The sequence below is a fragment of the Diabrotica undecimpunctata genome, chromosome 2, assembly GCF_040954645.1.
Source record: "Diabrotica undecimpunctata isolate CICGRU chromosome 2, icDiaUnde3, whole genome shotgun sequence".
NCBI classification, from domain to species: Eukaryota; Metazoa; Arthropoda; class Insecta; order Coleoptera; family Chrysomelidae; genus Diabrotica; species Diabrotica undecimpunctata.
Genome location: NC_092804.1, coordinates 72,210,024 through 72,222,786, shown reverse-complemented (window position 1 = coordinate 72,222,786; position 12,763 = coordinate 72,210,024). Strand labels below are relative to the sequence as shown.

General features: G+C 33.3%; 1 protein-coding gene across 2 annotated transcripts in view; it reads left to right on the top strand.

The window, feature by feature from the left end:
* The first annotated feature begins 638 nt into the window (after window positions 1-638).
* Window positions 639-12,763, top strand: part of EcR (Ecdysone receptor) — a 995,783-nt gene continuing 983,658 nt past the window's right edge. For both annotated transcript variants that reach the window (XM_072523096.1, XM_072523095.1), the window contains exon 1: window positions 639-775. The gene's annotated coding sequence lies outside the window, so the exon portion shown is untranslated. The remainder of the gene's footprint in view (window positions 776-12,763) is intronic.

Here is a 12,763-nt window from a genome sequence, read left to right as displayed (position 1 = left end):
GAAAGATCTGTTGAGTGAAAAATTTGAACTGCCGAAGACAAATCATTCCTGACAATGAAAATGTGAGCTCTCATGTGGGAACTAAAAATGATTTTTTGAAAAATCAAAAGATCTAGTTGTTAGGCAACTCAGCTGTGGTATGCTTCTGATTGACATTTATATTTTAGAGTAGAAAACCAATTTACAGTAAAATTTCCAAAGCTTATCGACACCCGAAGACGCAAGGACGTTAAAATTTCACATTATGTTAAATATTGTATTTATATGCGATCTAACCACAACTATATTTAAAAAAGATTTCAGGATTGAAAACCGAAACGTCAAAACAAATGTATAGTTTAATTTTTATTACAATCAATTAATTGTTGTTTAACCCCATATAAATTCTATAGGTATCTGCCACAAGAAAAAAGTTTCGAAATCACTTTAACATTATAATGTCTTCATTCTCTTGAATAATATGGATATTCTTCAAATATCTAAAAACCTAATCGTCCCTACTAAAAAACACCCCCAAAACAAAACACTCACATTCATTTGATTACACGCCGCCTAGCGCGATATTTGCGCATGCCGATATCCACCATTATGTTTTGATCTTGCGCACGAGCGACTAGTCTATCGTGTTACATCGTCGGTGTAACTTGCGTGTTGAGTAAGTTTTGCCGTGTAAATAAATGCAGTAAAGTGCATTCAAAATTTTTCGATTTTGGGTGTTATTTAGTTTGTGACACACATCTCTTATGGATTAAAGTGTTTGTTAAATGACTAAAAGGTAAGTTTCTCTCTATAGTTTTAGGTTAAGTTTTAGTAGGTCGAAGTTATCAAATTCAACATCGAGTCATGTGTTTTGGGTTGCATGCTAGTAGTGGATTGTCATTCGTGTTTATAGATTTTTCCTATTATTTTTCCTACTACTTTATATAATACACACAATGAAGATTGGCATTTGATAATAATATCGATCATATTTACGTCTATAGTGTGAATATCTGTACCTACATAGATCCAGTAATATGTACAGCATTGTAAATTTTCAGAAGTGTTTACATTTGCAATAATCCTAATTATATATTAATTTGCATTTTTATTGCTATAAAAATAATGCAATATTTGTCACTTACAGAATGATATATATCGTTTTATAAATAATAATCCTACTCAATATGTACAAATACTGACTTCTATTCGTTCTGGAATATTTATAGCCTATTTGCTGAATGAGAATTGTGTTTTGTTATGGAAATTTGAGTTATTGTTAATTATTACAGATATATATATAGTTTTATAATCTATAATAAATATCTAGTATTTTTCAAAAAATCTGAGAGTAATTGTATTTAACTTGTTTTAAGAGCATTTATATTTCTTTTTAACGAATCATAACATAACCTCGAACAAAATGTCAACATGTTTACGATATTGACATATACGAGGGTATTGTGAATTGTAATGAAAGTGTTTAGGAAAAAATAAACACGTCATAAGGTATTGATAGTCCATTATTTGTACATTTTCATGCTCCTTTTCCTTTATAAATAAAAACCAAATAGTTAATGATCATATTTAAAGTAAAAAATATAATAATTAAAAAAAGTTGACCTTGCATGATTGATGCAGATAATTACAAATAAAAATAGTTTATTCTCTAATCTACAGTTGGCTGGATAATATTAAATAAAATTATATAGTATAGATTATGGATCTCATAGATACGATAACTGGCGCTTTCCAAAATTCGAAGCCACTTAATTAACATTGCATAGAAAAACAAAGTATTTAGATGAGTTAGCAGTGCTGGCGAACCTTTTAAGTTCGATGTGTTAAGTCAAAAGTTGAAAAATAACCATATATTTGTAATAAATAAATAAAATATAAAATAAATAACTATATAATAAATAAATAAATAAGTATAAAATAAATAACTATATATTTGTATATATGCTGTTTTTCAATGTGCCTCCAGTAAGTTGTCGTTCCATCGTTTTCGTGGTTTTCGTACTACTTATCGTCTTCCTATTGGGGAACCGACTCTCGCCATCTTTACTACTCTATTTGTTGTCATTCGGCTTATATGATCGTTTCGTTCTACTCTTCTATTTCTTACTCCGTCCTTGATGTTCTCTACATGTCGGTAAAGTTAGCAAGTTATGATAGTTATGAAGTTAGCAATCGAGATATCGGCCAAAAACGATGAAACTAGTAAAGTAAACCGCAGGGAATTAAATTATCATTTATTGCTGAAGTTTACGCCAAGAACCAATTAATTGCTGCAGCAGTTCCATCTACTTCGCTGCTACGTGTTCTCGATCTTACTTTATAAATCTCGATTAAAAATAATCTAAATCGCCTTGAGTCTTTCGAAATGTGGTGTTATAAAAGAATTTTAAAAGTTTCTTGGGTGGAGAAGATTCGAAGCTCCACAATACTAGAACGTCTCAGCAAGCCTACTGAGATTATAAAAAGCATCAAGAAGAGAAAGCTGGAGTACTGTGGACATGTAATGAGGGGTCCCAAATATAGATTGCTACAAAATATTATGCAGCAGAAAATAGAAGGCAAACGCAGTCCAGGACGAAGAAAGCCTTTATGATTGAAGAACTTGCAAGATTGGTATGGTGTTGATACAAACATGCTATTTAGGGTGGCAGTGAATAAAATTAAGATAGCTGTGATGGTAACCCACGTTCTAAAAGGACATGGTGCATGAAGAAGAACTGTTTCCGAGAAACAATGTTTATGCTAACGTTATGGTAAAACCACGTAGGGATAGCTATATCTCTGCAATGAAAAGGGCAACAGGGCTCATCTTGGTGGTATATTTTATTAATTAATTGCTGTTGATTTGTACATTGACCAACACAGGTTTTTTGAGACATTCTAAATAAAAAAGGTCCTTACATAGTAAGTTTTATCAAATTTGATTGTTATTGAGTTATAATAAGCGTTTGTAATTTTGAAAAAGGTGAAACCACCCATTTTCAAAGCTCTAAAAATCATTATTTTTGAAGTTAGAAAGCACTTGAAGTAAAGTTTAGATATACAAGTATTAGGTATATAAAATTCTGATGTCTTTTTAAAATTATTTTATTGCAAACCATTGTTTTTAATAATTGAAAATATCGAGCACTCGACGCGTACCGCTACCACCACTATACGTTGTGTCACGGACGTAGCCAGGTTTTAGTATCGGAGGGGGTCGAAGAAAATAAAAGGCTAAAAGTACATAAAATAACCTTTATATTCATAAGAAAAAACTTTAACATGAAAAAAATGGATACAGAAAAAAGCTGCGGGAAGGAATTCTGTTACATAGTTCCTTTTTGAGCAGTGGAACGAATAGGCAAAATAAAAAAAAATAACCTTCTGTTATACGCATTACATAATTAATTTTCTGTTTTTCTTTTTAAATATATTCACTATTTCATTCGTGTAAATTTTTTTCCCATAGTGATCGATTTTCGGCCTTGCAGAATCAACAAACACACGGCGCGCTGCGCACTGGCCGTTAGTTTTACCATAAAGTTAGCATGAACATTGTTTCTCGGAAACGGTTGCAGTAATACATTGTTTCTTGGCGCAAAAGCAATTAATTTCTTTCGGTTTATTTTTCCAGTTTTATCGTTTTTGGCCGAGTTCTCGATTTTCCGGGGTGAGTTGAGAATGAGAATGATGGGGTAGTTTTTGGGAATTGGTCAATGTATCTCTGTGGCACTTTTCCTTGCCGAGATATAGCTATGGCTATGCTTGCTTTACCGTATTGTTTCTTGGAAACGGATACAGCAATAATAGTTATCTAAACACAATAAATTAGCAATCAATTAGTCTTGGTCTGAATTCGGCCTTATAAAATAGATATGTCAACTTTACCGACATAGGTATTAGTTCGGGAACATCATGCATTGACGCTATTTATGATGAAACAAGCGCAAGAGAAATCATTAGAATACAATAAACCAGTATAACTGTGCTTCGTGGACCTTAAGAAGGTATTTAACCGGGTCAAATTAAATGACCTTATCTACTTATTGTACGCAAGAGATACCTCTAAAAATAATGCAAAACGATAGAAAATATCTACCAAAATAACACAATAAAAGTAAAAGTAGAAGAAGAACTAACTGACCCAATCGAAGCTGAAATTGGATAAGATCAGGAGTTTCCCCAAGTTCTCAACTGTTCAACCTGATCATGGATGAAATACTAATAAAAGTAAGAACTAAAAAAGGATACCAAATAGAAGAAAAACAACTTCAAATATTCTGGTAAGCAGACTACGCAATACTACTCTCACAAAGTAAAGATGACTTTAGACTTAAGATGAAAAAAGGCAAAATTCATGGTTATAACAGCAAATTCTATAGATGTAAATTGGATCTGGAAGGTCAGATAAAAGAGCAAGTGATGAGAGTTTAAATATCTAGGCACCACACAATCTAGCTAGAAGTGGAAGATTAAGTTAATGAACGGAGCCGCAGGTTGCCTGAATATATATATATATATATATATATATATATATATATATATATATATATATATATATATATATATTATGTAAAAGATAAAATCTTTTAGCGAAAGCCGCTATCGCTTTATTAAATTAAATGGCCAATTATATGGCCTAGGAGGACAAATTCGTTAAACTTCCCGTGCTCGAATCGGTATCAATAAAGTGTTATGATCATTTCGGCCTATCCCAGCCTCATTGATGAGTGCAATCAGTTGAATACAACTACTGGTGGGTTTCTGCTTAACCTCCCCCCGGTTACGCCACTGCCTGGTTTAGTTCTGAGTGTGTCCGGACCGCGGAAGTGTAGTAGGTTTTCGAAACGGACCCTCAGGGAATATAATTGGTGACCCCTGCTCTAGTGATTTCTCAGTACTTTACTTTATAACTAATATTTCATCTGTACACGATCTTCCACTACGAAAACCCTGTTGTTCATCTGCTAAACTTATCCTCTGATTCATTAGTTTTTGTAAAATTTTAGTTGTAAGTTGTATTATTTATTAAACAAAGTTTTAAGTTTCTAAAGTTGTTAATACATATTGTAGTATTGATTTATATGTGACTGGGATATGTTGGGTCAAATGGCCCCCTAACATTGTCCCATGGACGTGTTGTCTGAGTCATGTCCTTTCTTAAAAACTTATGTATGTGTGTATTAAAACAATAACCACATTGTTCAATAGTCTAATATTTTCGGTTTTGCAAGACGTTTATTACCTACTTAAATAGTATTTTTAGCTGCCTCGGTAGTTCGTTATCTTCAAGTTTCAGTAGTTCAAGGAGGTCACCATCCTCACCGGGAGCTATATTGTTTTTAAAGTCTTGTCTATATATTCTGACTCTACATTATGGGTTTTCCTCTATTCTGATATTTGTCGTCTTCTATTTCTGGATCTGTATAGTTATTGGCAACATTTGCCTGTTATTTTTATTGTTTGTAATGTTGCCATCTTCCTTTTCAGTTAATTAATTAGATAGTTATTATTATTTAGATTTCTTTTAAGGATTTTTAGTCGTTTGCCCCCCTCAATAAATTTCTTAGTTCTGTTTTCTAATCATTTCTTAGTTCTATTTGATAATGTCTTCGTTAAATTTTTTTTAATCATTGTATTCATTTCTGGTCCACCACCCATAAGGATAAAGGTAAAGACAATGATAATTGTATTGTATGTGGTTTTTGTCGATGGCTTTATAAGTTATCTTCCTCTTCCATCTATCTAATGTAAGGGTTTTCCCTTCTATCGTTCTTTAAGTTTAAGTCATTTCAAGTATTCTTTAAAGGTCAAATATTAGAACAAGTGATATTAGGAGTTTAAATATCTAGGCATCACATTATCTAGCTACGGAAACCTCGAAACAGAATTGGAAGATTAAGTGAATAGAGCAAACAGAACCGTAAGTTGCCTGAACGAAACAATATGTAAAAATAAAAATATCGGGAAAGAGAACAGAAGAGATGGAACAACTTAGAAAAATTAATGGTAAAACACTATGGGACAAAGCTAGAAGTACAGATGATATACGACTTGGATGCAAGGTAGAGAACACCAAGGACTGGGTAAGAAATAGAAGAGTAGAACTGAATGATCATGCAAGCTGAATGACAACAAATATAGTAGTAAAGACGGTAAGAGACGGTTCCCTAAGAGGCCTTTCAGACGAGGATACTGTATCCGAGATACGCGTATCCGAGACGCAGATATTACATAAACTCAAATGGAGCTTTTCACACGGGACGCGCGACGGATACAGTATGCGAGATACCGAATTCAGTATCTCGGACCTTCCTGTCGCCGAAGACTGAATGCGTAGGCCAGATACAGAAGAAACATTACGTTAAATGAACAATTTCAGACACGAATACTTTTGCACCACATTCTATAGACGCGCGATTTTCTGTCGAATAATTGTGAATGAGCAACGAAAGAAAGAAGGTGTTTTCTGAATATAGTTTAATAATGGAGCGTGCTATATTTGATAATGACAAATTTATTTGTTTGGTACAATCAAATCCCTGTCTATGGGATACAGCATCGCCAGATTACTGCAATAGAAATAAAAAGCAGCAGTGCTGGGTCGAAATTTCTAAGCAAATGTGCGACGATTTTGAGGCCATGACTGCAGTACAGCAAAATGAATACGGTAAGAAATAAACATGTTTTTATTATAAATACATAGGTATTTTGTTTCATACGTATACAGTTTAGTTTTAAAAGTTTGCTAATTGGAATTTTGATTATTTAACGAATATAAAACTACATTATTGTGAAAGGAATATGGTCATTTTTTATTTATGGCGAGGTAAACAATTTACAAATTGGAGATAAGTACACAGATTTATTTTAAATTTAAGTCATAGACTTTAACTTTAACTTAAAGTCATAGAAAGCCGTTCTTTTGATGCAATACTTTTACGCATAGTTGTGTCTTTTTTACTCAATTGAATTTCCAAAAGTTTATGTAGTTCTTCAAACGACTCCACTAAAAAAACTTCGATGGATCTTGCAATAAATATTGATATAGCAAATTATACGTTCCCTTGGTTTCTCTTAATTCTACAATAGGATGAACCCACAAATTACGTCGTCTTTTCAGTTTCTTTTTCTTTTTATTTAATATGTACCACAGCATAATACACTCTTCTGCATCCATAATTTAAAACTATAACCGCACTGCACTGCTACTGTTTTCATACTGACGAGCATGCCTGTGAATATGATACAGCAGCCATCGCAAATTCTGTATCTCGCATACAGTATCATCGTCTGAAAGCACTCTAATAGGAAGACCACGAAAACGATGGAACGACAACTTACTGGAGGCACATTGAAAGAGAGACAGAGTCATATCAACTTAAAAAGATGAAGAAGACCACCCTAGTAGCCACTTCTCGAGCTATCTTAGTATTTACCTTTAAGTATATCTGTCTTAAATGACTGGCTCATCTAAATTCATTTAAAGGACCCAACCATTTTATTTCTTATATTATTTCAGCGCAATTACTTTTTACGAATGTTGTGTACATATAGTATTGCGTCCATTTGAAGATTTGTGTTTCTCAGTACCTATAAAATTCTGACGTTTGATCTCGCCACAAATCACAACTACCGGTTCAATATGTAACAAATCTGTGCAAATCTTAGCATATGCTGATTATATCAATATTGTTGGGAGAACGGAAAATGCAGCACGAGAGGCGTACGTAGCATTAAAGGAAGCGGCTACAAAAATGGGTTTAATAATAAACACCAATAAACTAAAATACATGAAAATAGGTACGCAACCACAAACACTACGGCCACTTGTTATAGAAAATGACGTCGTCGAAGCAGTTAACGAATTTGTATACCTGGGAACGCTCGTCAATACTGAAAATGACACTACCGCAGAGATAAACCGCAGAATTTGCAAGGATAATAGATGCTATTTTGGGCTTAATCTCCTTTTTAAATCTACAGTTATATCAAGAAATACAAAAGTAAAACTCTACAAAACAATAATACGCCCAGTCCTAACATATGGTTCAGAAACCTGGACTTTAACAAAAAGCAATGAAAACATGTTAGGATGTTTCAAAAGAAAAATACTAAGGCGCATCTATGGAGGCGGTAAATGAAAATGGTGTCTGGAGAAGACGATACAACTTCGAACTCTATAGGATATACCAGGAACCAGATATCGTAAAACACATAAAGATAGGACGTCTGAGGTGGGTAGGCCATGTAATGCGATGGAGCAAACCGACCCAGCTAGAAAAACGCTCCTTGATAGACCTATTGGTCAAAAAAGAAGAGGAAGACCCAGAACAAGATTCCTAGATAACATCGATGAAGACATGAGAAATATGGAAATACGTGCTTGGCGGAGGAAGGCGATGGATAGGGACGCTGGAGAAAAATTCTTGGGGAGGCTAGACCCACACAGGGTTGTAAAGCCAAAATGATGATGATGATGATCTCGCATTTAATGTAGATATGTCTTCAAAAAAAACATGATTTATGTTAACATCGGATCTCGGCGTGACATATTTATCATTGTTTTACAAAATTCTATTCTTCTATCGGGATTCTCATCGTTTATTTCTTGTACAAGTTTGATTTTATAGGGATGCCATTTTCTAGTTGTAATAATGGTCTGTGTACTACTCGTTTGGTAACTCGAGTCCAAATAAAACACATGAAAGAGTGATTATAACGAAATACCAAATACTTATTTTAAAGACAAATAAATTATATAAATCAATTTTTTTTAACATAAATGTAAATTAAGCATATATAATCAACAAAGTGTCTTAGATCGATAAATATCGAGTGTAATAATAAATATATTGAATAAAAATTGTCGGTATCATGCATGCTAATATTCTTCTATGTTTTCCTTTTATTTTAACCTTTTAACTTTATTATCTAGTACAATAATCTAAGCTATAATCAAGTTTTCGTATTGATTAAAATAATAGTTCCAACGTTACATAATAAATTGTTATATTCAATTATAACTGCCCATATAAGCGATGTTATAAGCGTATTAGTAGATATAAATATACAACAAAATTACTGGTGTAATAATAATATACATTATTTATTTTATAACAAAAAATTATACCGTAAGGGGACTTTGCACTCGTTTATTTATCAGAAATAGGAAATGTAGGTAAACATTTTCTACGGGAAATCACCGAGGAAAAGTTCAATGTAGAATCACTGTGGAACGACTCTACAAGAGAAATGTACTAAAGGAGGCTAGCACAGAAGATACAGAGGAAACAAATAGACGACATCGAAGATATAAACGTGAGCTGGGAGAAAATTAAAAACAACATCGAAAAAGCAGCAACAGAAGATCTAGGAAAACGCAAAGTCATATTGAACAAAAGAAACAACAACAATACACCATGGTTCAGAAAAGAAATAAAAGAAAAATGTAAACAGAAACGAGAGGCCTACACGAAGTACAAAACATCAAATACTTCAGAATCCCGAGACACCTATAGAAGAATACGAAATCAAACAAAGCAGTTCGGAAAAAGAACAAAAAATGAACACTGGGAACAGCTTACAAAAAGGATGGAAGGTGACTTCTACGGTACACAAAAACAAATATGGAGATTCATGAGAAACCAACGGAAAGAAATGGAACAATTGAAGGAATACAATAAGATATCAGCAAACGAATGGGAAAGATAGCTGACGGAACTGTTTAAAGGAAAGGAAAATAATAATCAACACAATAACGTACCTGAATTAAGACACGAAATAGAAATCAGTTTTCAGGAAGTAGAGATAGCCATAAATTCACTTAAAAATAGAAAGTCACTAGGACCAGACGAAATAACCAACGAGCTTCTAAAACACAAAGGAGAAAGTATAACCCTAGAGATGACAAAACTTATACAAAAACTAATATTGCACTGCAAGATATCAGACGCATGGAGAAACACCATAATAATACCAATGTTCAAGAAAGGACAATTATAGAGGTATAAATCTACTGAACACCGCACTTAATCTTACCACAAAAGTCTTAACCAACAAAATCAATAAACTAACAGCTTTATCAGATGAACAAAAAGGATTCAGATCTGGAAGATCCTGCGTAGGCGCCGTATTTCTACTAAGGCAAATCACAGAAAAGGCCATCGAGTACAATAAACCAGCATATCTATGTTTTGTAGACCTGACAAAGGCTTTTGATCGCATCCAAGTCGAAGACGTCTTACACCTACTGTATAAAAGAAACATACCAATCAATATTATATAAACCATCCAAACCATGTACTTCCATAATCGAATACGGGCAAAGATAAATGGAAAACTAACACAATGTATACCAGTACAAAGTGGAGTCAGATAGGGTGACTCGTTAAGCCTACTTCTCTTTGATATAATAATGGACGAAATAAAACAAGCAGTATGTAAAGGTCATGGTTACAGAATGGGAAACAAAGAAATCCAAATATTATGTTATGCAGACGACGCCGCATTAATCGCCGAGACAGAAGACGAGCTCCAAAGATTAACACACATCTTCAATATGATAAGCCAAGAAACACAATATGATAATATCAGCAGAAAAAAAAGAAAATATGACATCATCTAAGTACCCACTACGATGTAAAATCGAAATTGATGGGAAAGTAATAAGGCAGGAAGTAAGGTTTAGATATCTGGGAATAGATATAACTAGTTACGGAGATATTGAAGAAGAAGTACGACAACAAAGCCTAAAAGCAAGTAAAGCGGCAGGATCTCTTAATGAAACAATCTGGAAGAACAAACACCTAAGATAAGACACAAAAACAAGAATCTATAAAGCAGCAATTAGGCCTATATTAACATACACGGCGGAGACAAGACCTGACACATCTAAAACGAGACGACTACTAGAAACAACAGAGAAGAAAATACTCCGACGAATACCAGGGAAAAGTCTGAAAAAAAAGATGGTGCGATAATTTAAACAATTTAGGAGGCTAATATTGAAGAAAAAAACAGGCTTGCCTACATGCAAGAAGGCCTTTAAAGCCTACATACTTTCTGATTCTGAAAGTGAAATTTCTTAAAAAAATTTAAGCTGAATATTTGTAATGTTGTCCTTTCTCTCACGCGAAAGTAAAGTTTTTTGTCCATTTTTGGAAAAGTCATTTATATTTAAAAAATCGTCTTTTGAAACTATTTTGTAATAATTAAACAAAAAATTAATAAAAATAACTTTACAAACCGTCATTTTGAAGGCTTTTCTATACTTTTTCATTAAAATTGTGTCACTTTTCCATGTAATTAACTGGACTTCACTGGACCCTTTAATATTTAAAATCAAATAGCGATCTTATATTGTTTATGTATTGTTTATAAAAAATAACATTTAATATTTTGCATATTTTGTTTACTACATATTGTTATTTCCAAATTTATCAAAAGCAGTTGTTAGATACCTGTATCAATTAGTGTCATGGGACAATCGTTAGTTCCCTGGTCTATCTTTTCTCTTTAACAGTTTTGATTTATTAAAATTTGAAGTTATAGATCATTTAACAGTTTTTTAGAGGCAATCTTATCTACGTACCAGTGTATGAAATACAGCAAAATTCTGTGTTAATTACTGATTGTGATTTATTATAAAGGTTTATTTTATGATTCATGATTATCAACTTTTAATCTTTTCGGATGCCAGACCTCACAAAATTGTATTGTATTCACTTTCTACTGTCAATTAGACAACTTTTTCTTATTTTTCCTCTTTTGTTCCTATTCATTATCAATATTTAAAACTGAAGTATTATTTCCATATTTTCTTAACTGAATTTTTCCTATTATGTTATTGTCATTACCTTCAGACTTTTTTTTCAGATTGTTGCGATATCATTTTTTATTTTCAATTTTTCTTTAGTTGACCATTTATTTACTCAATTGTGATTTTGTTTACCTCGGTGGAAGGAACTAACAACGTTTAAATTAATACATGGGTTTAATACTGGTCCAATGAATGCCGTCATACATAAATATGGTTGTAAGATAAGTTTAAAGAAAACTAACAGTATGGTCTTCGCTACATCAGCAGTTTCAAACATCCAACTTTCTATGCAATGGCCTGCAAATACTTAAGAACATGGATAACGTCAAATATAGTACTTCTTCTTTAGGTGCCGTACGCTATGCTGCGTGTAGGCGTTCATGTCGGTTGTGGAGTGTACAAAGATCCTTCTTCCGCTCTTCTTATTGTCGTACTGACATTAGGTATGCCGCATCAGTTTCTTATGTCTCTGAACCATGAATGTTGCTTTCGATTAAGGCCTATTCGACCTTCAACTTTACCCAGATAACATTTAGGAGATTATATTTGTTATTGCCCAATCATGAAATAATAGGACAAACGAAAGAAATCAAGATACTTAATAAAGTGGTATGTACATCAATGTCCAGGACTCGCCGAACGCGTACTCTTTCACATAGGGCATTCACATAGAACATGCTCTACAGTTTCGTCTTCTCGTGCACACTTCCTACATAGAGGTGTGTCTGCTAGCCCCAGTGTGTGGAGGTGTTTGTTTAGTTGACAATGACCAGTTAAACAACCAACTGTCAAGCGTAGGTTTTCCTGATCATTCCCAGGTACTTCTTTAATGCTAACTCTTTAAGGTTACTTAGTGTTACCCTGCAAGTTTACATCCTTGCCCTTCTTCCCATCTTTTTACGGTTTGCGTATAGGAGTGAAATTTGACTATTTCCGCGATTGTTGTAGTTTGTAGTACCA